We start from the raw sequence: 27,645 nt of genomic DNA on the forward strand, positions 1-27,645 counted from the left end.
TGATGTGCTGAATGCTCTGAGAAATGGCCAAACTCAAAAAGAAGACTTCATCCATGATCATCTTCTTAGAAAGAAAGTCCTTTTTTTAATTGCAAATTCAAGACAATGTCTTCCACAACACCTAAAAGGAAGCTTATGGCATCAAACCAGAGAGTAATCCAGTATAAGGCTACAAGTGGATTTATCTTTCAGATTTTCATCAAATCACAGCTACTAAGGTCACAAATCAGCATCTCTGACCTGATGTGCTATCCCCTGACTCTGACGCCATATTCCATCTCAACAGTCGATGGCTTCTTTGCAAAAACCAACAAGGCACAAGGGATGAACTACATGATCAAAGATGCTGAGAATGCACAGCTCCCCTCTCCTAGCCAATGTGCTCTCATTCAAGATGGAAACTCCTCATTCTACATGAACGATGTGCCTCGGACAATGAAGACTTTATCAGAGCGCACCTTCAAATGTCTACCTGCTGCAGCTGAAACAGTATTCAGCACAGACACTTATGCAGACCGTCTTCATTCACCAAAATCAGCTGAGAGGGATCATAGAGGTTGTGGGGAACGGTTCATAGTTAGTGGTCTGAATTTTCATCTACCTGCAGATTGGAAAGTTTTCCTCACAAATGATGAAAACAAGAAGTAATTCATTCATTTACTTCTCGAGCACTGGAGCTCTGCAGATATGATGGAAGAGATCCTCAGAAGGCCTGTCATCTTCATAGAGGCTGGTCAAGCTTTCAAAATAGAATGCCATGCTGGAGTAATATCAAAAGAACTTCTACCTGAGATCTGTTCAAACCATGAGGAAACTGATGTGAGGGTGATCCTCTACATAAATTATTTCCAAACCAAAATGCCTCACATCAAAACAGTCAGAGTCAGAGCAAAAGACTGACATTTTCTTCATTCTCCTCTACTACGCCAAATCATTCACAGTTGACATCATCTTTGACATGGGAAATAAGCTGATCAATATCAACCAGCTGGCTGACAATTATTCACAAGAACATGTTTCAGCTCTGCTGGCCTTGCATGCCTTCATTGGTGCTGACTGCACTTCAGCATTCAAAGGCAAAGGAAAGGTGCGACCAATCAAGATTCTGAATCAGAATTCAAAGTTCATTCAGATCTTTGCTGCAGTGGGGAACTCTTGGGAGCTTGATGAGCTTGTCCTCAGTGGTGCCGAAGAGTTCACCTGTCGCCTCTATGGCTTTGGTCCTCGAGTTAAGCAGGTTGATGAGGCAAGAAAGGTCAAGGTCAAGAAAATATGTGGCTCAAGCCTCGAGCTGCGACAAGGTCTCTCTATTGACCTTTCCACCTTTCCACCGTGCAAGCGAGTCCTTTTGCAGCACATAAAGAGAGTGAACTACCAAGTAGGAATCTGGAAAAGGGCTCATGAAAACCACCCAGAAGTCCCATCCCCTTTGGACCATGGGTTTCATGTAAATGACGATGGCAAGCTAGAACCTCTGTGGTTTGAGGGTGATGTCATCCCCCTGGCCCTTGTTGATGTCTTGGAAGAAGAGGGGACAGATGAAGATGACCTTGAGGAAATACACACTAACATGGATGATGATGAAGAAGAGGAGGAATATGGGGATGATTAAGATATCAAATCCAATTTAGATTTTATTTATTTTTTTTGGATTTTTTTCGGATTTCAGCTTTATTAGATAATACAGTTGAAAGAGACATGAGTGGGGAAAGAGAGAAGGGAGGACATGCAGCATATGGAAGTGGGCCGGATTCAAACCCATGCTGATGCGTTAGGGACTAGTGTTGTGGTACGCGCACTATCCCAGTGAACCACCAATTATGATTTATTTTATATTATTTTTATTTTTAAGGTGAATTTTTGGCTTCTTCTGTTGTTGTTTCTCCCTTTGCCTATATTTTGTGTAGTTTTTTTGGGGACAGTGGGATGGGATGGGGTAAGAGGGTAGGAATTAATGTTTTATTGTTGTTAATAAAATGAAAGCCATCTGTTTTCTAAAAAAAATATAATAAAAAATGTTTACTGTGCTCTATTGGTGGTTGGCTTCTACTTGAGTGCATTGCTTTGGACCTATAGGCCCATTGCTATAGGCCTATGAGACACCATTTAAAAGCATTTGTTTTCCTACAGGTTCTTTAGTATTCACTTTTCATGTTCACTTCAGATAGCAGTAGTAAGCAGTACATATGAACATATTGTTAAATGCAATAAATTGCACTTACCCCCATTTGGAATGCTAGTGACTAAAAAATTAAATGTTCTCTGATTTGAGGTATAGAGAAGACTTTCGGCCACAGCAAGAGTAATTTTTGAAATAGAAAGGTCATATTGGGCTCAAATTGAAGCTTAAGAACTAGGGAAGTTGTCTATACACAAGTGAGGCATACATATTCACCATAAAGTGCTGAAGAATAATAATCATTTTGATGATCATTTGTCAGGCGGACAGTACTTTTTTTTTGTCTTTTTGGGGATGGTGTAGGTGATATCTTAAAATTGAGTTGCAACAAGCCCCAGAATCATATTTTCCTGCTTCCCCCTATGTATCAGGATACTCTCTGCCAAATTTCATTCTTGTATGACGATTTATGCCATTGTAGTACCTTAATATTTGCATGTACATAATTTCGCCAGGAACATGGCCCAAAAATTGGGTTTTTGGCCCCCTGTGGCCAAACGGGGCCGAGTTGGGGGTGCTCGTTATCAACTTCTGATGGCCCAAGGTATAGGCTAACAAGAAATAATAGTGAAAAAAAGGTAGCAGAAAACATCCTGAGGGCTGGTCCTGGCTCCCGGCCTATTATAAGTAACAAAACATGTTTTGGGGCTGTTGAGCAAACTGCCTGTTTTATGTTTGCTAAAGCAAATATGTTTACCCTACTGGTCAATCAGTAGCCCATCTGTTCATAAGTTCAAAGTATGTGGGACAATCTAGCATTACCATCTTGCTATGAATAAAACATCTTTAACTGGAGTGTGCCCTACCTGTCTACCAATATAAAGTATAATTACTTTACACATGGGATGACAACAAAAGGGTCCAGAGTCTCCAACTTCACAGCAAGTGGATGATTTGCTCCAAGTGGATAATTTGCTCAAAAACAGTTGATCTTTGCTGGTCCAAAAACACAGTGCAAATTGATGAATGTTTCAAAGCAAAAGGTGAATTCATTAAACATATAGTTGAATTGGAGCCATTTCAATGAGACCACAGCATTTTGTCATTGAATAGATTTTGCTCAATTATTTCAATGAACATGAATGTAGTTATTATACAGGCACCAGTGTTTTACCCAGAAACATCATCTTGGCAGTGTGAAAATGGCATCTAAGACAGTATTTACCCTGTCTTACACAAAACTCCATTGCTCTGTGAGTAATATTGCTGTTTTAATCCACAGTGCAGCACCCCATATAGGAAATATCATTCTGTCTTATTCTGGAGGCAAAATTCTTTCCTAACAATAAAACTTTGTTCTGCTGAAAGGGGTAGTTTGGATCCCTGGGATTTAACTATGGGTCATAGTTAGTCACACAAACTCATGGATGCCTTTTATATCTGTGTATGCAGTTTGAAGGTATATTGAACAGTGAGGATAGCTTAGCTTAGCTTGATTGCTGGATGTCTACTGAGATCATTAGCAGAGTGGGGGGAATGGCATGCTGCTGCCTGCCAGTAACTGTATGGGTGTTTTTCCTAAGTACTCCACATACCAACTGGTGTTCTTCACATTTGTGACAAGTTGTTCATGTACAAGCTCAAAAGATTACAGCACACAGAATGCTCAATTTACAGTTTGAGATGCACAATTTGTGCAATACCCTGAGCTAGTGGTGCTTCCTTGCTCCAGAGAAGTTGGGCTACATTTTCAATCGACAATACTTTTCTAAAAAAGGCAAATATTTGAAATCTACCGTGTTGATTTCTCACGACAAATTTTAGCCCATTTACTATAGATCACATAAATTACATTACTTGAACCATTTTCCCATGCATACTGTAGTATTTTTTTTTAGAGTTTTTAAAACTTCCAGGCAGCCATTGGTTTCCATTCAGTGCTGCATAACGATTCACTCGCAGACTTGAAACTTGCTAGAGATAGGTTATCCACCACAGTAAACATTTAGTAAACTTTTTTTTTTTTTGTAAAATTTACACTTGTTGCAGGGTAATGAGGTTTAAAGCATACATTGGTTTGAGAAGTCTTTCGGAGTTCTCAACTGCGTACAACCATAGTGTAACTTGATAGAGGAAGAAAATGTGCCAAGAAAGAAACACATGGCTGAGCAGTGGAAAAGAGTACAATCAAACTCCTTGTATAGGCCAAAAGACAGAAGGAATAGGCCAATCATCATTTGACACTGGATGTGGTCCGCTGGATTAAGCGTCCCATTGGTGTTGACTATTTCAGTCAGTACTTTACTTCGTTCCACACTCTGTGCATTGCTATTTCCAGTGTCCTCACCCCTGTGAGCAACAACAACAAAGCTACATAGTCATCATGGACATTTTTAGTGAGGATTTGGATTGTGCAATAAGGTGAGTCTGATTGGTTCATTCAAGCAATTCTCAAATCAAATCAAATCACTGTCTTCATTTCGAACATGCAAAATAAATAAAAAAACATGGCCAAGCATAAATAATGATAAAAAACAACAACAAATGATAAAAATAAAACCAGAAGAATTCAACAAAAGAATTCTCCATAGAGAATCCAACAAATATATGCAAATATATGTTTGAAAAGGAGCAGGAGGCAGTTACTACTTACATTTCCTGCCCCCTCTCTAATGCTCAATTAATAAACCTAAATAATAAACTTAGTTTTTCACACATCAGAGTATGTCATTCTCAATAAAAAATAAATAAAAAAGCAATAATAATAATAATAATGAAACAAACAAACTAAGAAAACAATATCAATGATTTCCAAAAAACAACAACATCCACCATGGGTGTCACATTCATGAGAGAAGCAAAACCTCCTCCTCATCCTTGTACCTCTTTAAAACATTTTTTTGTACCTCTATTTGAATTGATTTAAACTTGTGCTTTTCTTGAGTTTTTCATACACCATTCCACAAACTTACCCCACAATTTGAAATACACATATTTTTGCGAGTGGGACAAGCACAGTGTTTCTTAAAATTAAATTTTCCTCTTAAATTGACAGCCCCCCCCAAACTGCGAACAGTTGTTGTATGTTGCCAGGAAGTGGATTATGTCTTGCTTTGTACAATATTTTTCATTAGCAGTAATACGGACGTTGTACTGAACCATTGTGGTGAAGAGGGAGCTGAGCCAGAAAGCAAAGCTCTCAATTTACCAGTCAGTCCTCGTTCCAACCTTCACCTGTGGTCATGAACATTGGGTAGTGACCGAAAGTGTGAGATTGCGGATACAAGCTGCTGAAATTAGTTTTCTCCATACGGTGTCTGGGCTCGGTCTTAGAGATAGGGTGAGGAGCTCGGACATCTGAAGGGACCTCGGAGTAGAGCTGCTGCTTCTTCGCGTCGAACAGAGACAGTTGAGGTGGTTCGGGCATCTGATTAGGATGCCTCCAGGGTGCCTTCCTTTGGAGGTTTTCTGGGCATGTCCAACTGGGAGGAGGCCCTGGGGTAGACCCAGAACTCGCTGGAGGGACTACATGTCTAATCTGGCCTGGGAATGCCTTCAGATCCCCCACGAGGAGCTGGAAGGAGTTGCCAGATGTCTGGAGTGCCCTACTTAGCTTGCTGCCACCGCGACCCGACCCCGGAGAAGCGGCTGATGATGAGATGAGATGGGAGACGATTGTAGGTTGCTTTTGTAGGCGTTACCCCATATCTCCACACCGTTATTCAAATATGGCAATACAAGTGAACAATACAGAATGAAAATGATCCAGAATGTATTATGATGAAGAATCTGCCTTGCCTTTCCCAGAACTCCAATGCTCCTTGCCTCTTTGTTCTCACTAATCTTATGAGGTTTCCAATAGATTTTATGGTCCAGTATCACACCCAGACATTAATTTTCATATACTCTTTCAGTGTTAATATTGTTGATCATTACTTCTACTCGTGTGTCTATTTTATGATTTCCAAATAACGTAAACTTAGTTTTGTTCAGATTTAATAATTTGTTTCTGTTAAACCACATTTTTTTTACTTTTTTATTTCAGTTGTGATCAGCTCCAAAAGCACCTGTAAATTCTCCCTGGAACAAAAAATGGTTGTGTCACCCGCAAATAAAATGAATTTCAATAGACTTGATCCCTTACGTACGTCATTGATATACAGAACAAACAATTTAGGGCCTAATACTGAGGACAGTGGGACTCCACAAGTAATGTCCATGCATGTTGCTTTGTAGTCACCTATCTGCATAAATTGTCTGTTTCCCATATAACTTTTCAGCCCCACTCCTCTGATACCATACCTTGCCTATAATTTTATTAAGTAATGTTTCATGGTCAATTGTACTAAGCGCTTTTTTAAAATCCAAAGCGACTTATTGTAAGTTGCTTTGGATAAAAGCGTCGGCTAAATGACTGTAATGTAATGTAATCTATAAATACTTCCACTGCATATTTATTGTAATCAATACAACTAGTTATTTCTTCTATTAGCTCCATTAATATATAATACAATATATTAATACACTAAAGTAATTAAATAAAATTAAATAAAAAAAAATAATGGCATAGATGTCGATCTGTTTGGTCGGAACCCATACTGACTGTCTGACAACAATTTATGTTTCTCAATAAAATCACCCAACCTTGTAATATAGAGTTTTTCCAAAATCTTAGAAAACTGGGAAAGTAAGGACACGTACCTATAATTGGTAAAGTGATGTCTATCTCCAGCTTTATATAGTGGGATAACTTAGGCAATATTCATATTGCATGGAAATGTACCTGTTTTGAAAGACAAGTTGCAGATGTAAGTTAGTGGGTTTACAATACCATCAATGACTTTCTTAACTAAAGTCATATCAGTTCCATTCCAGTCAGTCAATGTTTGGTTAACTATTGTATTGTTAGACCCCAGGAAGAGTAGTCGCTGCTGAGGCAGTGATTAATGGAAATTGGAAATAAAGATGAAGATTTTATTATCTTTTTCGGTTCTTACTCTTTTTAACAATATCACTGATCTCTTGTCCTTCTACAGCTCTCAAAAAGATTGAGCTTTGAATTCTATCTCCATAATCCTCAATAGCCCCCACCTCTTTTGGCTGTGGGTAATCGAGTTCTTCTGCCAGTTTTGGTCCCACACTTACAAAAAAATTGTTAAACCCAGTTACCATATCATTCGTATTGTTTATAGTTTTATCATTGTCCATGAAATACTGAGGGTAACTTGTTTGTTGATCCATTTCTAATAATGCTATTTAATACTCTCCATGTGCCCTTGATATTGTCTTTGTTTTCCTGTAATATGTTGTTAAAATGTTCCTGCTCGCAAATTCTCATAGTATTGATTAAATTCTTTTAAATATGTTAATAGAATAAATTCAGAAATTGTATTATATAAAGGGAGAGTCTGTGTTTGTACTAATGTGTAATCAGGCCTTTAGTCTTGGGTGCTGGTTATCAAATTCTGTTAATTTTTTTAAACTGTAAAACTCGTATTGCAAAATTGACAGACATTGTCAATTATTTTGGATAGGGTTTTCTTTTGAGGTAATTTATCCATTCGCCAGGGCTTGCCTCCCAGCATGTATAAAATGTTCCACCTTCACTATCTTGCATATGCACTGGTGAGCATAGTACAGTTTAGGCCCGCCCTTGATAATTCGTTGTAGTTTAAGAAATACAGACAACCCAGAATATTTTTTTTTCAACTGTGCTAGAATGATAATGGATTTGGCCAGATCTTTCTCCTGTGATGGTACAGCACTAAAAACATAATGCTGTGAAAGGTCAAGTCTGCGAGACTCGGCCAACCATTCACTTGAACATGATGGACTTGAATCGAACTACTCAGTCTCTTTCTGCTCAGTGGTCAGAAATTTCCTCTAGTGTTAACTATCTGTCTAGCTGTACAAAGCTGTAAACGTTATGTGAGGGCAGAATAGTTAACACTGAAGGAAATGATGCTGAAGCATTGCTTGTTGTTGAGGATTGATGTTTTATCTTTTCATCTCTTTTCTCCTCAGTTTTATTTCTTCTCTTCAACAGAACAAGAACTTCTTATTTCTTTTGTATTTTATTTATTTATTTATTATTTTGTAGTAAGAAGACAGTAACACGTCGGGTTCATTGCAGGGCAGCTCAACTTCCACACTGTATTCATCACTACTTATCCGTGCCTCTCCATGGCAAGAGGGATCTGGAAAGAGCAGAAGACACACATCAGTTTCTGGAGACTAGATCAAAGTGTGCAGGCTCCAGGTCATCGGGACGCACAAGTAAATCGTCAGCAAGCTCGGCTGCAGTCAAGGCACAGGCAAAAGCTGAAGCTGCCCATACACAAGCTTCCTTGCTAAGAAAGAAGCAGAGATGATGGTCGAAGAAGCAGCATTAGAAGCAAAAATGCACATTCTACAGAAAGAAAAAGATGCAGCTGCAGCTTAAGCAGAAACAGCTGTATTTGTGGCTGCCATGGAAAATCTAGAAATAGAGTCTCATCATGACATCGACCTACCATTCACTCCACTCAATGCTGAATAACGAACAGTGAGTATGTACAGCAGCACAGTCACCATGTAGAGTCAGAGCAGATATCTATGTCCACAGGGCTGCTTGGACCTCCTGCACAGACAGCAGCAGAGAGCTGCAGTCCAGACATATGTAACCCCAGATATGGTAACTAGGATACTGATCTGCACAATGCTCCCAAGGATGTGAACTTCCGGCCATCAGTGAGTACTATACAATATGCACACAGGCACATTTCTCCTAGGGAAACACAAAAAATGAGACATTCAGATCCGTATGCAAATTTAACTCACCTGAGCCAGCCTACACCAGTCCAAACGTGGGAACCTGAATACTCTCCAAGACAGACAGCAGCAATACTAGACTTTACAAAATACTTAATGCAATGAGAGATGATCACATCTGGCTTACAAAAGTTTGATGACCACCCAGAGAATTACTGGGCATGGAAATCTTCCTTTTGTGGGGTCTTCAGTGAACTGGCTTTAACTCCAAGAGAAGAGCTAGACCTCTTGACTAAATGGCTTAGACCGGAGTCTGCGGAACATGCCAAAAGAATTCGAGCCATACACAGCCACAATACAGCCGCAGGGCTAAGCATGGTTTGACAAAGACTAGAGGAGACATGGATCTCCAGAGATAGTCCAACATTCACTTCTAAAGAGGATCAAATAATTTCCTAAAGTTTCAAATAGACAACGTGAAGTTAAGAGAGCTTGGAGACCTCTTACTTGAGCTTGAATATGCAAAAGCAGAAGGATACCTACCTGGTTTAGCATACCTCTATACATTACATGGAGTGTATCCAATTGTAGAAAAACTCCCATTTAGTCTCCAAGAAAAGTGGATCAACCAAGGATCAAAGTACAAAGAGGATAACCACGTCTCCTTTCCACCTTTCGCCTTCTTTTCACAGTTTGTGTGTTGCTAAGCCAAAACAAGAAATGACCCCAACGTCATAATCTCACAAGCTAACAACTCCGGTCTCAATAAAGCAGAAAGACCCTCGAAATACACCAACAAAGTACTGGCGTCTGTGAAAAGGACTGAAGTGTCCTCTGAACCGATGGTGGCTCCTACTGGCTATGCTCAAAATAGGGCTGAAGAACCAGACCGACAGGGCCCCATACACAACAAGCCTCATGCACTGAGGAAGTGCTGCACTTTCCGAAGTAAGCCTATGGAAGAGCGGAAAACTTACCTTGAAGAGAGAAACATCTGCTTCAGGTGCTGCGGGTCAACCAACCATAGAGCAAAAGACTGTGACAAAGAAGTTCTGTGCCAAGAATGTGGTGGCAACAGACACACATCTGCATTACATCCAGGTACAGCACCATGGGCCTCAGGAGTCTCTGCAGCTACAGAAAACCAAGGTGAGGAGGAAGATCCACATGAGACTCCTCCTGCCATAACATCAAAGTGCACAGATATCTGTGGGAGAAATGCCAGTGCCAAATCATGCTGCAAAATATGTCTAGTGAAAGTCTGCCCTGCAGATCATCCAGAAAAGGCTATTCAGACGTATGCAGTGTTAGATGACCAGAGCAATCAGTCACTTGCATGCTCTGAATTCCTCAAGCTGTTCAACCTCAATGAAAAGGTGACTCCCTACACATTAAAGACCTGATCTGGCATTACAGAAACTTCAAGAAGGAGAGCAGCAAGCTTTAATGTGGAATCCAAAGATGAGAAGACCCAGCTCAAATTGCCAACACTTATAGAGTGCGAAATGATTCCAGACAACAGAGCAGAAATCCCTACACCAGAAATAGCCCGTTACTTCCCTCATTTGAAGCCTGTAGCAGATAAAATACCACCGCTTAATGAAAATGCTCAGATTCTCATCCTGCTAGGAAGAGATATCTTACGAGTCCACAAAGTATGACAACAGTACAATGGAGCCCACGACGACCCGTACGCACAGCGTCTTGACCTTGGGTGGGTCATTGTAGGCGACGTTTGTCTGGACAGAGATCACAAACCAACTAATGTCTGTGTATACAAGACACCTACATTGACGAATGGACGCACATCCATGTTGAGTCCCTGCCCTAACAAAATTCAAGTCTAAGAGACACTTAATACAAAAACATCTTACCATCAAAATATCATGGGAAATACACTCCAAGGCGAGGAGACAGAAAAAAACTTGGAGCCATGTATTCGACAGAACCCCTGACAACGAACAAACAGCTCTGTCAGTTGAAGATCAAACCTTCTTGGATATCATGGACAGAGGAGTTTTCATATTGCAAATAACTGGGTAGTGCCTCTCCTGTCGCCGTCTTCCTAACAACCGGGAGCTAGCCATGAGATGACTCCAATCCCTGCATCACACACTGAATAGACGCCCAGAAATGAGAGACCACTTTCTGGATTCATGAAAAAGGTCATTTGAAAACGACCAAGCAGAACCAGCACCAGAATTAGAGGAACATCAAGAATGGTGGTACCTACCCATATTCCGGGTCTACCATCCCCAAAAACCAAACCAAATCAGGGTGGTATTTGACTCAAGCGCCAAACACGATGGTGTGTCTCTGAATGACGTTCTGCTTAGTGGGACAGACTTGAACAATGCCCTGCTGGGTGTCTTAATGTGTTTTAGGAAAGAGAACATTGCAATCACAGCTGATACTCAACAAATGTTCTACGCGATTGTTGTCTGTGAACACCATCGTGACTACTTATGGTTCCTTTGGTATAAAGACAACAACTTGGACAAAGCGATTACAGAATTCAGGATGAAAGTACACGTCTTTGGCAACAGCCCCTCGACATCGGTGGCCATTTATGGCCTGAGAAGAGCCGCACAAGAACACCGGGATGAATATGGTGCAGACAGCAAGGAGTTCATCATGAGAAACCTTTACATCGATGACGGGCTGATGTCAGTTCCTACAGAAAAAGAAGCAATTGATCTTCTAAACAGAACTCAGGAAATTTTGACAGCATCCAACCTAAGGCTCCACAAAATCGCCTCCAGTAGTAGCACAGTCATGGAAGCGTTTTCTCCAGATGACCTCGCCAAGGATTTAAAAGATCTCAACTTTGGGACAGATCCCTTACCACTCCAACGGAGTCTTGGGCTGATATGGAACCTTCAGAATGACAGCTTTGGTTTCCAAGTATCCCGTGAAAAGAAACCTTTCACAAAAAGGGGCACCCTATCTACAGTTCATAGCCTCTATGACCCTCTTGGCTTTGTGGCTCCCATCACTGTGCAAGGAAAAGCCCTGGTCAGAGAGCTGTCATCCAAAGAATATGACTGGGACGATCCACTCCCATCAGATAAGGAAGCCTTTTGGAACCTGTGGAAAGAATCCCTCCTGGAACTGGAGAAGCTAAACATCGAAAGAGCGTATGTTCCTATAGATAGATAGATAGATTATTTTATTAGCCACACGACCAAGGCCGGTGGAATTTGTTTTTGATACGCTTTACACTCTGCAGCACAACAACAGACACTCCACATATTATCACGAACAATACATTTACACAATAACAGAAATAAACATATCAGGTATAACAGGTGAATGGTGGTGTTTATGCCAATGTCGTGTGAGAAGGGGACTACAGGGAGGAATTCAGAGTCCCGATGGCTTGGGGGAAAAAACAAAAAAAAACTTTGTGAAGCATTTAGTTTTAGTTGACAGTGACCTGTAGTGCCTCCCTGAGGGAAGGAGCTGGAAGAGGTGATGAGCAGGATGTGAGGGGTCAGACGTGATCTTCCCTGCTCGCTTTACAGTCCGGATAGTATGTAGAGATTCAACTGAGAGAAGTGGGTTGCCTATGATTTTGGATGCCTTGGTGACAAACCGCTGCAGTTTTTTCCGTGTTTGACTGTCCGTGCCACCGTGCCATACTGTAATAGAAGATGTTATGATGGACTCGATGGCTGAATAAAACAGAACGAGAAGTTGATGTTTGATCCGGTATTTTTTAAGCTGCCTAAGAAAGTCAAGTCATTGTTTAGCTTTTGCAATGATGTGTTCAGCATTAGTTTTCCACTTCAGGTTATTGCTGATGTATGTTCCAAGGAATTTAAAAGAGTCGGTGGTGTTGATGGGAACTCTGTTCATTTGTATGGGTGTTTTAGGATTCGGCATCCATCAGAATTCAATAATGAGTTCTTGGGTTTTGGCTGTATTAAGCAGAAGATTGTTGTTTGCGCACCAAGTGACAGCTTGGTCTACTTCAGTGCGGTACTGGGTTTCATCATTGTTGGAGATGAGGCCTACAATGGTTGTGTCATCTGCGTATTTTATTATTGTAACAGAACTGTCCGTGGATGTGAGGTGGGTGGTGTAAAGTGAGAAGAGCCAGGGGGAGAGAACACAGCCCTGAGGAGCACCTGTACTGAGGGTAAGAGGGTGTGAGGTTAGGTTATTTACCTTCACCCTCTGTGGCCTGTTCCACAGGAAGCTCCGAATCCAGTGGCATATGGCTGGGTCAATGTTCATATCCAATGATTACGGATTGTGGATGACTGTACTTTCGCCGCCCCTGTGATTGCTGTTTCACTAGCACTGTGTACTGATTATTGTAGATGTATTTTATCCATTGTTTTATAGCACTTTGAGGTTTCTATGAAATGTAAAGTGCATTTACAAATAAAATGTATTATTATTATTATTATTATTAACCGAGTCAATCACATCAGAAAGTTTAGCCACCCAGAACAGTGGCACTGTGTCGCCACAGAACATAATCCAGCGGACCATGCCACAAGGCCTGTATCTCTAACTCTCCTTAGAACCACCAACTGGTTCTCAGGCCCTGGATTCTTGAAATGCACTTGTGAGCCTCCTCAAAATAACAGCTTTGATCTTGACAATCCAGATCTTGACAATCCAGATCTTGACGTTGAAGTTCGGTCCCAATTTGCCATTTCCTACACCAAAGCTACAGACACATTTTGAACGGGTTTCTAGCTGGGAGAGACTACTACAAGCCATAACAAAACTCATCCGTCTCACAAGAACATTTTCCAAAACTTGCAAAGATGATGCCGTTGATGTACGGTTGCAAGCTAAAACAGTTGTCATTCATTGTGTCCAGCAAGAAGCTTTCAAGGAAGAGTTCAAATGTTTGAAAAATGGAATTCAGATTCCAAAACAGAGTCCCGTGAGAAAGTTAAATCCTTTCATTGATGTAGAAGGCCTTCTTAGAATTGGAGGTCACCTTACCTATGCTGACTTAGCAAGAGATGAGCGGCATCCTCTGATACTTCCAAAGACTCATCACATTGCAACCCTCATAGTGAGAAATTACCATGAAGAAGTGGTTCATCAGGGTCGCCACTTCACCGAGGGAGCCATCCTGTCAGCGAGTGTGTGGATAATAGGAGGCAAACGGCTGGTTTCCAGTGTGATCCACAACTGTGTGACCTGTAAAAAATTAAGAAGAAGGTTACTAGAACAGAAAATGGAAGAACTACCGGCTGACAGACTTCCCTTAGAACCTCCTTTTACCCATGTAGGATTAAACGGCTTCGGGCCGTGGAGTGTTGTCACTCACCGCACTCGTGGAGGTAGTGCTGAAAGCAAGCGATGGGCAGTGTTATTCATGTGCATGAGCACAAGAACTACACACATTCAAGTATTAGAATCAATGTCCACTTCAACCTTCATAAACACCTTACAACAATTATTTGCAGTCTGGGGACCTTCCAAACAGCTCCGCTCTGATAGAGGCACAAATTTTGTTCTCACATGTAAAGAATTAAAGTTCAACACTGATGATGTTGTGCCCCCATGCCAATCACAGTCATGTTCCCAGTCCCACTCAGCACGTCACCATTGAGGTTGGGCCGGGCCTCTCCTTCGGCAGCAGGTGTTGGCAATTTCCATCAGGCCAGCTGTACCCAATTACCATCTGGGCATCACCCTACTTAAGGCTGCTGAAGACAGGCGTCCGACGCTTAAAGGTTGAAAACTGTACGGCTCTCTCCGCGACTTCCACGGCTCCCCACGTCTCCCTCACTCCTCTTCCCCAGTGACCATCACGTTTTCCCCCGGACCCCCTCCAACGATCTCCCTCCGCATCTCTCTCCCTGGACCCCTCCCTTCGGACTTGACTTCCTGGATCTCGGACCTGGACTTCCTCGGACAACCCCTCGCACTATGGATTCGGACTTTTGTGGCTAGGTTCGCACGCATATTTACAATGCTCACTCCTTTACATTGCACACCACACTTAGCTTTACGCACGTTAGACACCAGCTCTACACACACCCATGTAGCATAGCACACACCCCTTTTTCATTCTGCCCAGGCACCCACACACTCTATACACTAGCATAGATTTAGTTAGGTTTTGATACAGACTTATTTTATTAATCAAACCCTTATTTTTGTCTCCCTTGTTGGGTTCGTAACAGATGATCCAGAACTGACAAGCTACCTTGATAACCAGAGCAGCACCTGGACTTTCAACCCCCCCAATTCATCCCACATTGGAGGTTGTTGGGAAAGACTGATAGGAGTTGCATGTCGTATTCTAGATGGAATGCTTCTGCGTTCTGACAGGGGCCGTCTCACACACAAAGTGTTGCCCACATTGATGGCAGAAGTCAGAGCCATTCTGAATGCCAGACCACTGATTCCAGTGTCAATTGACCCAGAGGTACCTACTATTTTGACACCTCCAATGATCCTCACTCAGAAGATCAATTCAGTGGCAGCTCCTCCAGGTGACTTCAGTCAAAAGGATCTTTACAAAAATCAGTGGAAACAAGTCCAATGTCTAGCAGACAGCCTTTGGAAGTGATGGAGACAGGAGTACCTGATGACTCTACAGAAATGCCGAAAGTGGATAGATGACAAGCCAAACATCCAAGTTGATGATGAAAGACAGTCAGGCTAAACGCAATGAGTGGCCTGTTGGATTTGTTGTGAAAATCTTACCTGGCCAAGATAACAAAGTTTGCAAGGTTGAAGTGAAAATCGTGAGACAAGGAACACCGAAAACGTACCTGAGACCTGTCTCAGAACTGATATTCCTTCTGTCTAAGGACCCTTAGTTGATGGACATTCTGAAGTAGAACAACATATGGTTTGTAAATGATAACATTGGTAATTGTGCTTTGATTATTTTGATTTTGGTTAACTGATGCTCAAAACAGTCAATGTAATGGTAATGGTAGTGGTATACCAGTATACCTAGCGAGGAATGTTCTGCCCTGCGGGGTTTGGTAGATGTTTGTAGTGGGACACTTTTCAGGGATAGACCAGCAGATTCTAAACAGCATGGTTACAGTTTAGAGTTGATTCCACTACGAGTTCTTGTTCTGTTGAAGAGAAGAAATAAAGCTGAGCAGAAAAGAGACGAAAACATAAAACAAATCCTCAACAACAAGCAATGCTTCAGCATCAATTCTTTTAGTGATAACTATCTGTCTAGCAGTACAAAGCTGTAAACATGGTGCGAGGGCAGAATGTCTCATCCGAAGGACAGCATCTTCTACAGCACAGTGTCCCCGTCACTGCGCTGTGGCATTGGGATTTGATATTTGTTGTTTTTATACTTTCAGGCTCAATAGCCATTTCCCCAGATTTTGATCTGATTTTGTGTATGGCTCTACTAGCTTGTAAACCTCTTAGCTGTTGGGCCAATAATTTATGGGGCTTATCCCCCAACTCAAAATGTTTCTGCCTGATCTTAAACAGTTGGTCAGACACCTGACCAGATAGGACTGTATTATATTCGTATTTCAATTTCAGAATATTTTGTAACGCGGAAGGGCTGGAGGACGCTCTATAGATAAGTTCATATTTTGATAGTTCAATGTCAATTTCTAAGAGGCATTTTCACACTTCCTTTTTCAGCGAAGATTGAAAAAAAAGTTATATGGCCCCTCATCACAACTTTAAAAGTTTCACATAAAGTAGTCTGTGACATCCAAGTTGTCATTACTTTCCAGGAACTCTGAAATCTTAGATATGAATTGTGGGAATGATGCGTCAGATAGGAGTGATGGGTAAAGGTGCCAGTTATACTGCTGCTTTTTACGATTAAGGTCAAGAACTAATGAAGCCGGAGAATGGTCAGAAATTATAATGTGATATTTTGAAGCAATCCCATTTGATATATTTGAAGTAAGAAATAATCTATTCTTGAAAAGGACTTGTGCATTTGTGAAAAAAAAGAATAATTGCTGTCTGTAGGATGTCCCAGTCCCCAAATATTAACTAAATTCGTCGAAGCCATTAAGTTATGTAAAACCGTGGAGAAAGTAGGCGATTGACTTGTTTGGGCCAACCTGTCTAAGCAATTATCAAGCACGCAGTTGGAATCGCCACCTATAATCACATTTGTATCAGAGAGATCGGGCAGTAAATTAAATAGCTTGCGTAAGAAGGCTGGGTCACAAAAATTCAGACCATATACATTAAAGAGTGTAACATGAAATTAATAAATATAGCCAGTTACCAAAACATTTCATCCGTTTGGATCACTCAGTAGAGACATGTCTAAATGGAACAGTCTTGTGAATCAAAATTGCCACTTCCCGGACTTTACTGGAGAACGTGGACTGAAAAATCTGGTTGGCCCAGAAACATCCAAGCAACTTTTCTTTTGTCGGTCTTGTATACGTTTCTTGTAAATATATGATGCCAGCGGACAGAGATTTTAAATGTGAAAACACTTTAGCTAGTTTGAGCACAGGTTCCAATCCATGCACATTCCAGCTAGTGAAAATAATGCCACCACCTTGCGACGGTAAACTAGGATGCATATCGAGTTTGAATAGTAGGAGTGTACACATATAATGTCTTTGTACAACATTTCGGCTATTCCCGTTAGGGGTCGCCACAGCAGATCATCCGTTTCCATTTCTTCCTGTCCTCTGCATCCATCACACCAGCCACCTGCATGTCCTCCCTCACCACATCCACAAACCTCCTCAGTGGCCTTCGTCTTTTCCTCTTCCCTGGCAGCTCCATATTCAGCATCCTTCTCCCAATATACCCATATCTCTCTCCTCCACACATGTCCAAGCCATCTCAATCTTGCCTCTCTTGCTTTGTCTTCAAACCGTCCAACCTGAGCTGCCCCTCTAATATAATCATTCTAATCCTGTCCTGAGTGACGAAGTAATATTGATTGAGTGATGGAGTAACATTGATAAGAATAAAAGTAAAAAAACAAAAACAAACAAAAAACAAAACAAAAAGCAATAAGAACATTACCCCCCCCATCCCACTTTTCCAAACAAAGTGAGTTAAAACACCGCATACTCACTTAGGGGTTGTCGGACAATATATGAACAACTAAATGGCAGCTAAATTGGCACAAGGGCCCCTCTGCTCCCTCTCCAATAATGTGGACAAATGCATGTGAACCAAAAAACAAAGGAAAAAAAAACGGTCATGAAAATATCCCGGTTTGACTGATTACAAAATGAAAGTCACATGTCAAAATATGCCATGTCGGTATACGGGTGATTAGGTTTCAAGCCAAAGTCCCTGCAAAAGCCTAAGCTTCCCATGGGGAAAAAAAAAACACCTTGTCGGAGGTGCCATGGGTGACACCCAGCCGTGCTGGGTAGATGAAACCGTTTCTCACGCCAGACTTCCGGAGTTGTTTCAGACATCATCAAAAGCCTGGCGTTGCTTAATCACATCTGCTGGGTAGTCGGGAAAGAAGTGAGTCGCTTTGCATTTGTAGCGCAGAGGAAACTGCAGGCAGGCCAGTTGTAATATGTTATCCTTCGTTTGAAAATGATGAATCCGTGCTATTATTTATTACACGCGGCTGTGCGGTCTCTTCGGGGAGCTGCCTTCCCAGATGATGCGCTCGATCCACTTCCAGCTGCTTGGAAAAATTGCTAGCGCCCAGCAGCTCAGGGATAAACGTCATCAAGAACATCATCGGGAGTCCACACCAATAACCATAAAGTCAGAGAGAAACTGCTCATGTCCCCTGATGATTTGACTCTGTCGAAGGCAGTGGAAATAGCATTGCAGGTGGAGTCTGCAGCTGGTTTAGCATCTCAATTAGCATGTTCCCCACTATCCATGCTGGCAACACAGACTGTACAGCCCACCTCGACTCCACCCAAACCCGAGGTGAGCAACGCAGAGGTGAATTTTGCTGGGCGCCAGAGAGCGCCAACATGCACGACATGTAGTAATTGCGGCTCTTCAAATCACCCCACCTGTAGCCCTACCTGCCCGGCCAAAGGACAGACATGTTCACGTTGCGGCAACTTAAACCACTTTGCGAGGGTTTGTCGTTCCAACCCTGCTGCTTCCCCTCAAACGCAAAGTGTTTCCCGCCCACCGGCGCCAACGACCATCTATTCAGTAAGCTCCCAGGCCCGGCCCTTCAAGTGGTGCACTGTGGAATTGGACAGGGTGTGTTTGCCTCTCCTGCTAGACACAGGGGCTTCAAAGTCGTTACTGAACGTGTCCACAGTCCGACGATTTTTTCCCCTGCGGCACATCAGGACTGATGCGGAGGACCTGTACGGCTATGCCAATTCCAAAATTGGTATGGTGGGTACCGTAGACTTTTCAATTCGGTATGGGACCAAAGCCCTCACCTCATTCACTTTCCAGGTGTCCCATCATGGAGCTAACCTTATGGGTCTGGATTTGTTCTGTGACTTAGGGTTCTCTCTCATGGACAGTGCTGGCTGTACCATCCTGGCTGTGGGCCTGTCATGGCAGCAGCGCTGGCCTTCTCTGTTCAGCGGCCTGGGCTGCCTAACTGCTTTTAACCACCAGCCCCTCCTGAATCCTGAGGTGTGCGCAGTCATCCAGCCTCTGCGCCGCCTATCTCTTGCCCTGCATGATGACGTAACTGCTGAACTGGGGGAGCTGCTAGACGCAGGCATAATCGAGCACGTGGACGCATCACCCTGGCTCTCCAACCTGGTGGTGGCAAAGAAAAAATCAGGAGGGCTGTGTCCATGCATCGATCTCAGGTCAGTGAACAAGGCGGTGATTCCGGATAAGTACCCACTACCAACAGTAGAGGAGTTGACGGCCAAGTTTCACGGCTCCTCCGTGTTCTCAAACTCGACCTCCGCCAGGGCTACCTGCAGGTCCCACTACACCCAGACAGCCGTGACCTCACTGCCTTTGTGACACACACTGGGGTTTACCGTTACACACGTATGCCATTCGGCCTCAGCTCTGCCCCCAGTTGCTTTCAGAAAATTATGTCCACCATATTTGCCGGCAATCCTGGGGTGGTCATCTACCTGAATGACATTGTGGTGCACGGCCCGACTGCAGCCGTCCATGATGAGCGCCTCACTAGGGTGCTCAATGTCCTCGCCAGCCACAATCTCACGCTGAATGGCGAGAAGTGCACCTTCTCAGTACCCGCCATCGAGTTTGTGGGTTTCCGCCTGACTGCTGATGGCGTCAGCCCGCTCCTTTCTAATGTGGAGGCAATACAACGCCTCCCTGAACCCACATGCTCGACCCAGCTCGCTTCCTTCCTGGGTATGATGGCCTATTACTTGCGCTTCCTGCCTCAGTATTCTCCAACCACAACCCCACTACGGGAACTCCTAAAAAAGGATGCGGCCTGGACATGGACCCCGGCCTGCTCTGCAGCTGTGCGCCAGCTTAAGGAACAGCTTACATCTCCCCCGGTGCTGGCACATTTTAACATTAACAGCCCCACTATAGTGACCTGTGATGCCTCCAACACAGCAGTGGGCGCTATGCTGTCCCAGCTCCAGCACGACACCGAGCACCCTGTTGCATTCACCTCTCGCTCACTCACTGCAGCACTGAACAGAAATACTCCGTGGGGGAGCAGGAGGCATTGGCATGTGTGTGGGCGTGTGAGCGTTGGCACATGTACCTGTATGGGAGGCACTTCACGCTGCGGACTGACCACCAGGCTCTTACGTCCCTACTCGCTTCGTCGGGGTCAGGACACAAACCGCTGCGGGTCCACCGCTGGTCCGAGAGGCTCCAGCAGTATGACTTCTCCCCTCAGTTCACCCCAGGTCGGGATAACGTAGTGGCGGACCTTTTTTCCAGAGCTAGCCCTGGCCCCACACCAGATTCAGGCCTAGACCTAATGGAGCCAGACCTCATTCAGATGTTGCACGCCCCACTCCAAGCTGCAGTTTCTCTCCAGGACCTCCAGCCTGCCTCGGAAGCGGACCCCCTCCTCTCCCAACTGCGTACCTTCATCTGGGAGGGCTGGCCCCTGACAGTCCCTGAGGAGCTGGTACCATACAGGAGGGTCAGGGAGGAGCTGTCCTGTTGGCACGATGTCTGCATGGCTCGGGGGCTCTGCATAGTGGTCCCTGTCGGCCTGCGGGCACGTATCCTGGCCATGGCCCACGAAGGTCATTTGGGCATTGTGAAGGTGAAGCAGCGTTGCAGGAGCCTTGTGTGGTGGCCGGGCATTGACAGGGACATCGAGGCCATGGTAAAAGACTGTACAGCCTGCCTTGTCAGTGGGAAGACCGGCCCGCCGGCCCCACCCCCACTACAACCAGTACACTGGCCTGCCACTGCCTGGGAGCACATCCAGGTGGATATCTGTGGGGAGCTCCACGGCGTCCCGCATAGTCAGCGCTTCCTTGTGGTGGCATACGACCTCCACTCTAAGTGGCCGGAAGTGATCGCTGCGGGTTCGGTCACGACCCAGGTGGTCACTGCCTTCCTCGCCTCTCTGTTCGCCAGATGGGGGATCCCTAACAGAATCACTACGGATAATGGCCCGCAGTTTATCTCAGCTGAGTTTGCAGCTTTTCTGGCAGACAAAGGGATCAACCACATTCACACTGCCTTTTACCACCCAGAAGCCAACGGGGGTGTGGAAAGGTTCAACCAAACACCAAAAAACGGCATCAGGGCACATCTGGCTGACGGTCTACCTTTCTCAGCTGCTTTACTTCACACCATGCTGCACTACTGGGCGACACCACACTCAACCACAGGCAGCTCACCAGCCCACCTCATGATAGGCCGGGAGCTCCAACTTCCTCTGGATCGCCTGCGAGCACAGTTGGCTACCGCACCTGCATCGGTAACGCCGGTCCAGCACAGCAGCAGGGTCGCTGGCCGTCAACATCAGATGAAACAGCGGTTTGACAGGAGGCGTAAAGTGCGTGCGCCACAGTTCACAGTTCTGGACTGGGTCCGGGTCCGTCGGCCGCACCGGGGTCACAAATTGCTCTCCTTCTGGTCGGCACCACTGCAGGTCACCAGTCAGCTAGGTGCAGCGACATTCCGCCTCTCTGATGGGTCACGGTGGCACGCCAGCCGACTTCACAAGGTAACTCCACCTAACACTACACACCCCAATGCCTCGGAGAACTGGGGTTCCATGGCGGCAGACTGTGACTTTCCCATAGCACAGCCAGAACCCGCAGAGGGACACCCAGCTGAGGGTGGGGGCCCCGCAGCTGATCATGAGGCCCGGCCAGCTCGAGCTCGGGCTCCACCAGGCTATCTGAAAGACTATGTTACGGACTTCTGACGTTTAGGTTAGTTAGAGCGTGGCCTGTCACGTGGCAGAATAATCCACATGGCTACGCTGGTAACTGGTAGTCCACCCAGTTTACCTAGTTGTGATACAGTTCATTCATGTTCACTGTTCTGGTGATTTCTGTAGAGGGGGGGAGAAAATGTTGTGTATAAGTCACAACAGTGTGACTAGTCTAGGACACTGCAGCTTTAAGTTTTACTACAGCCGGTTTACGGCAGTAACACGGGACGTGGTTGATGCTAGGCTGTACGTGTATGTGACGTTTACTGTGGCAGCAATAAACAGTTTGATTCAAAGTCGTGGTCCAAGTTTTGCTGGACACAACACAAAGTGCATCGTTCTCCGACTGCATTTTCGTGCACGTCTGCTCAACAGGCGAGAAACAGCAGTCATAGTCGGAGCTAGCATTTTCCACCGCCTTTATTCGGTTACCGAGACTCACCAAAGCTGCCTGGGTAGATGGCAGAGGTGCCTCGAAATCGTCAAATTGGTCGGTCAACGTGTTGTTCATACATCATATTGCAGAGAGGATGTTTGTGGACTCTGCGTCAGTCTCTACCCGACTCTGAGGCTGCTGCTGCCTGCTCAGCTAGCTCCAAAAATGGTTGACATTCGAGTCTCATTTGGGCCTTTATCCTGCTTCTTCCCCCTTTCAGCTTTCGGTTTTGTCGTCCTGAGGCAATTAAACATAGGAAATTATGACATAAAACTGTCAAAATACATGAGTGACTGAATTATTTTAGTATGGAGAGGAGCCCCACAGAAACACGTCTATGCCATGTGGTGCTCACTAACGCCCCCATTGTTGTTTTGTTTTTTTTATTTACCTTAACTGAACTACACATTCTAGGGACAATTGAGTACGGCCAATTCACCTGACTTACATGTCTTTGGACTGTGGGAGGAAACCCGGTTGGTTTGTGAGAATATTTTTCCCGGGCAACGCTGGGTACCTCTCCTAGTATTAACAGCGGTGTCCGGTGTTACCCGGGGAAAATGTTCTCACCAAGACACCCAACACGATCGGATCTTTACAATATAAGCGATGATGAAATATATGATAATTTATGATATGACACGTGATAACCGAATGTCGAATAAACGAATCTCATTAACGAAAATGATCAAATGTCATAATTTTCAATCCATTCATAAAGCTTCTTTGCCAATGTGTGTATTAATCGCCGCAAATCCGCCGCCACCAGTGCCGTCACCGCAAATCGCCCCAAAAAAAAAACAAGCCAAAAAACAAACAAACATAAAACCTTAATTTCTCAAATAAATCAAATTTTTTTTACTTGGTTTTTGAAATATTTTTCGAACTGTGCAATCATTGGAAAGTGCCGATTCTAAGGATACCTTTCTTTTTGTACTACAATGAGTATTTTTGGAGTTTTAAGTGACCATAAAAACATACACTCTTGCTTTATATATATATATATATATATATATATATATATATATATATATATATACACACACACACACACACACACACACACATACACACACACACACACCCACTAGCAGAGGTACCCGGCGTTGCCCCGGGAAAATGTTCTCACCAAAACAACCAACACGTTTGTGATGATTGGATGTTGTTACACGTTCTGTAGCAGATCATCGAGGGCTTGGATGGAGTTCGAGTCCACATCGATGACATCATCATATGGGGCACCACTGCCCAAGAACACAACGAAAGGCTGAACAGAGTGATGGAGCGCATACGAAAGTATGGACTGAAACTCAACAAGAGTAAATGCGAGTTTGGAGTTCAGGAAATCCTTTTCCTCGGAGACAAGCTCTCGGCTCAAGGTGTACAGTCCGACCAAGAAAAAATAAATTCAATACAGAACATGCCAAGGCCCAAGGACGAGACAGGTGTGCTATGCATCATGGGGATGGTCAACTTCGTAGGCATATTCATTCCCAATCTGACTGCAAAAATATCATGCATCCGTGAGCTCTTACACAAGGACAGTGAGTTTAAATGGACAGACAAACATAAGCATGAGTGAAAAAAGTTAAGAAACACACTGACTACTTCACTTGTGTTGCCATTTTATGACCACACAAAGAGGATGAAAGTGTTGTCTGATGCCTCAAAAGATAGTATTAGCGCAGTTTTCCTACAGGCTGAGGGCGAGCACTGGAAGCCAGTGGCTTATGCATCCAGAGCCATGACCAAATCTGAATGCCGATACGCCCAGATTGAAAAAATAATGCTTGGGACTGTCTTATGGCTTAAAGCGGTTTCACAGCTATGTATATTGACTGCCATCTTTCAACGTAGAGACAGATCATCGGCCGCTGGTCACTATCATCAAGAAGAATCTAAATGAGATGTCTCCACCGATTCAACGCTTGATGATGAAGTTGCAGAGGTATGACTTTGAACTAATTTACACTCCAAGAAAGCACCTGGTACTCGCTGACGCCCTCTCCAGAGCGCCTATTGACAACAGTGTGAGTACAACAGATGAGGATATTCAATGCCATGTGAACATGGTGTCTGCTGCGCTGCCTGTGCTAGATGCAAAGTCGAGGCAGATAGCAGAGGCAACAGCAAAGGACACAAATCTGCAGCGTGTAATTTGAAACGTGGATGAGGGATGGCCAGTGGGTTCATGTCCACAGTTTTACCATGTCAGAAGTGAACTTAGTATTGTGGATGGAATGTTGCTAAAAAGGGTGGGATTGTCATCCCACAAACTTTGAGAAGGGACATACTGCACAGGATACATGAAGCCCACCTCGGCATGGAAAAGTGCAAAAGGAGGGCGAGAGAATCAGTCTTCTGGCCCGGAATTAACAAAGACATTGAAACAATGGTAAGCAAATGTAACACATGCCAGAAACCTAGAAACAAGCAGAGCAAAGAGCCCATGGTGGTAGCTGATGTGCCAACAGTACCATGGCACAAAGTGGGAATGGACTTGTTTCACCTCAGAGGTAAAGACTATTTAGTGGTAATTGACTACTATTCAGACTTTCCTGAAATGGCATTATTAGCAAATACGTCATCAACCTGTGTCATAAAACATGTAAGATCAATCTTCACCGGGCATGGCATTCCACACACCATTGTGAGTGACAACGGCCCATGCTTTAGCAGCAGAGAATGGCAGAGGTTTGCAGAACAATATGATTTACAGCATGTGACGTCAAGTCCACACTATGCACAGTCGAATGGGCAAGCTGAAAAGGGAATCCACATTCTCAAGCAACTCCTAAAGAAAGCAGCCGACAGTGACTCGGATCCATATTTGGCTCTACTCAGTTACAGAGCATCACCTCTCCAGTGCGTCCTATCACCTGCTGAGCTGCTGATGAAGAGGAAGCTCCGCACTACCCTGCCAAATCACCCAAACGACAAATTAAGACAAAAGAAACCCTCAAAGCTGGAATACAAGCTGCGGCATCAGAAAATGAGGCAAAAGTCATTCTACGACATAACAGCCAAGCATCTTCCTCCACTGTCCAGCAATGACACAGTCAGGATTGAGGATGTTGATGGATGTAAGACAAAAACGACAGTTCTGCAAGAGGTAGCTCCACGATCATTCACGGTGAGAACTGAGGACGGACAAATCCTTAGACGCAATCGTCGCAGTCTGTTAAAGGCTCCACCAGAGACTGTCAGTGAGCTCAGTGAAGCCCAGAGTGAATCTCAGTCCATCTACACACCTGCTATGGACTGTAACAATGACACCAACACAAACACTCCGAGTGAACCTGGGGTGAGAAGGTCCACAAGAGAAATCAGAAAGCCTGATAGACTGAATTTCGGAATAAAAGGAAAGGCAAGCAAATCTAAAAAAAAAAAGTATATCGGTCAGTGTTAGAATTGTACATTGTTTAATGTTGTTAATGTGAAGAATTACATATTGGTCCATGTTGTTAATGTGTTCTTGCAGGCCTTGGTGTTGGCCTAGATTTATGTTTATGCAGGATAATTCATGCTACGTATACTGCACATGTGCTTTGAGGTTATGTTAAATGAGAAATGGTTGAGATAACTGTCACTAGTGATTTGACAGTTTACCACTGTTGCATTTTGCATCAAAGAAAGGGGGATGTGATGATTGGATGTTGTTACACGTTCTGCTCACTAGGTGGCACAAGCTGTTAGTGCTTACCTGAGAGTTCTAGGTGAACTAGATAAGATTAGAAGAAGAAGACATTACGAATACACGTGGATGTAACTGAATGAGATGTTTAATAAATGAGTTAATAGTGAAATAAACAAGCCTCATCCTTCTAAAACCGAACATAACAACGATCTGATCTTTACGATATAATTGATGATGAAATATAGGATAATTTATGATATGATACATGTGATAAACGAAAATCGAATAAACAAATTTTATTAACGAAAATTATCAAATGTCATAATTTTCAATCTATTCATCAAGCTTCTGTCCCACCACCAAGAAGACATGCATGTTAAGGTTAATACTCCTGCCTGTATGCCTGACCAAGGCAATAGAGAAAAAGAACTGGAGTTGGACCCTGGGCACTGCACCACACCTGCCCTCTGCTCCTGTACAATAGGATAGGTTACATGCAGAAGACAAATTTCATTGTAACCAAAAACAACTGCACAATTACAAAAATAAAGTGGCTTTCTTATTACCTAAACAATACTGCTAGAATTAGACCCTACCTCTCCTTGGAAGACGCCAAAAAGTATGGTCGCGCTACTCTGCTCAGTGTGGTTCAGCGGGGGCAGGCTGCCCCTCCCCACACACGCATATGCAGCATATACACACGCTGGGGGGAGGGGGGCATGGACTAGAAACTATTAATTAATTGAATTTACAGAAAATGTGCTATACCTTATGTATCGTTACTCGAGATATAACATAACCCATATCAGTATATGACGTTTTGGTCATATTGCACAACCCTGGTGTAACATCAAAATTCACCAGAATCCATCTGAACAGATAAAAAAAAAATTGAATAATGTCAAATAATATTGCTTGATGTAGTTAGAGATTACATTTTTTTATATGCTTCCCCATTCAGATGAACTGGGGATCGATACAGTGTTCCAGATTTGGGCATGGAAATGGCAAAACACTTTTCTTATAGTGGTGTGAGAAAGGTATTATCGATATCTCCATACACAAAGACAAGACTGACCGACAAAGCAGCTAAATGAAATGCCCAAGCAAACCACTCTTGAATAGAAAAATAAATAAATAAATACATGTGCACAGTGAGCTTTCTGCTAAAAATGCACCTTCCTCTGTTGGTTTCTGTTTACATTCCATATTCCAGCAGCCAGTTTTGAATACAGTTAGCCTTGTTTCAACAAAATAGTCAGCAGTACTTTAAGGCTAGAAATGTTGCTATGGCCAGTGTCATTATCAATTTTCTTGAGCACACTTGGCAAGATCAAGTAGATGAGGACAAGAAAATGTGAAAGTTTAGTGGCAGAGGCTAAGGAATATGGATAGAAAGATGGAGTGTCATCCTTATAGTGAATGCGAGGGTCTGTTTGTATTCTGTTGAATCATTT

Source organism: Lampris incognitus, chromosome 5 (genome assembly GCF_029633865.1).
Source record: "Lampris incognitus isolate fLamInc1 chromosome 5, fLamInc1.hap2, whole genome shotgun sequence".
NCBI lineage: Eukaryota > Metazoa > Chordata > Actinopteri > Lampriformes > Lampridae > Lampris > Lampris incognitus.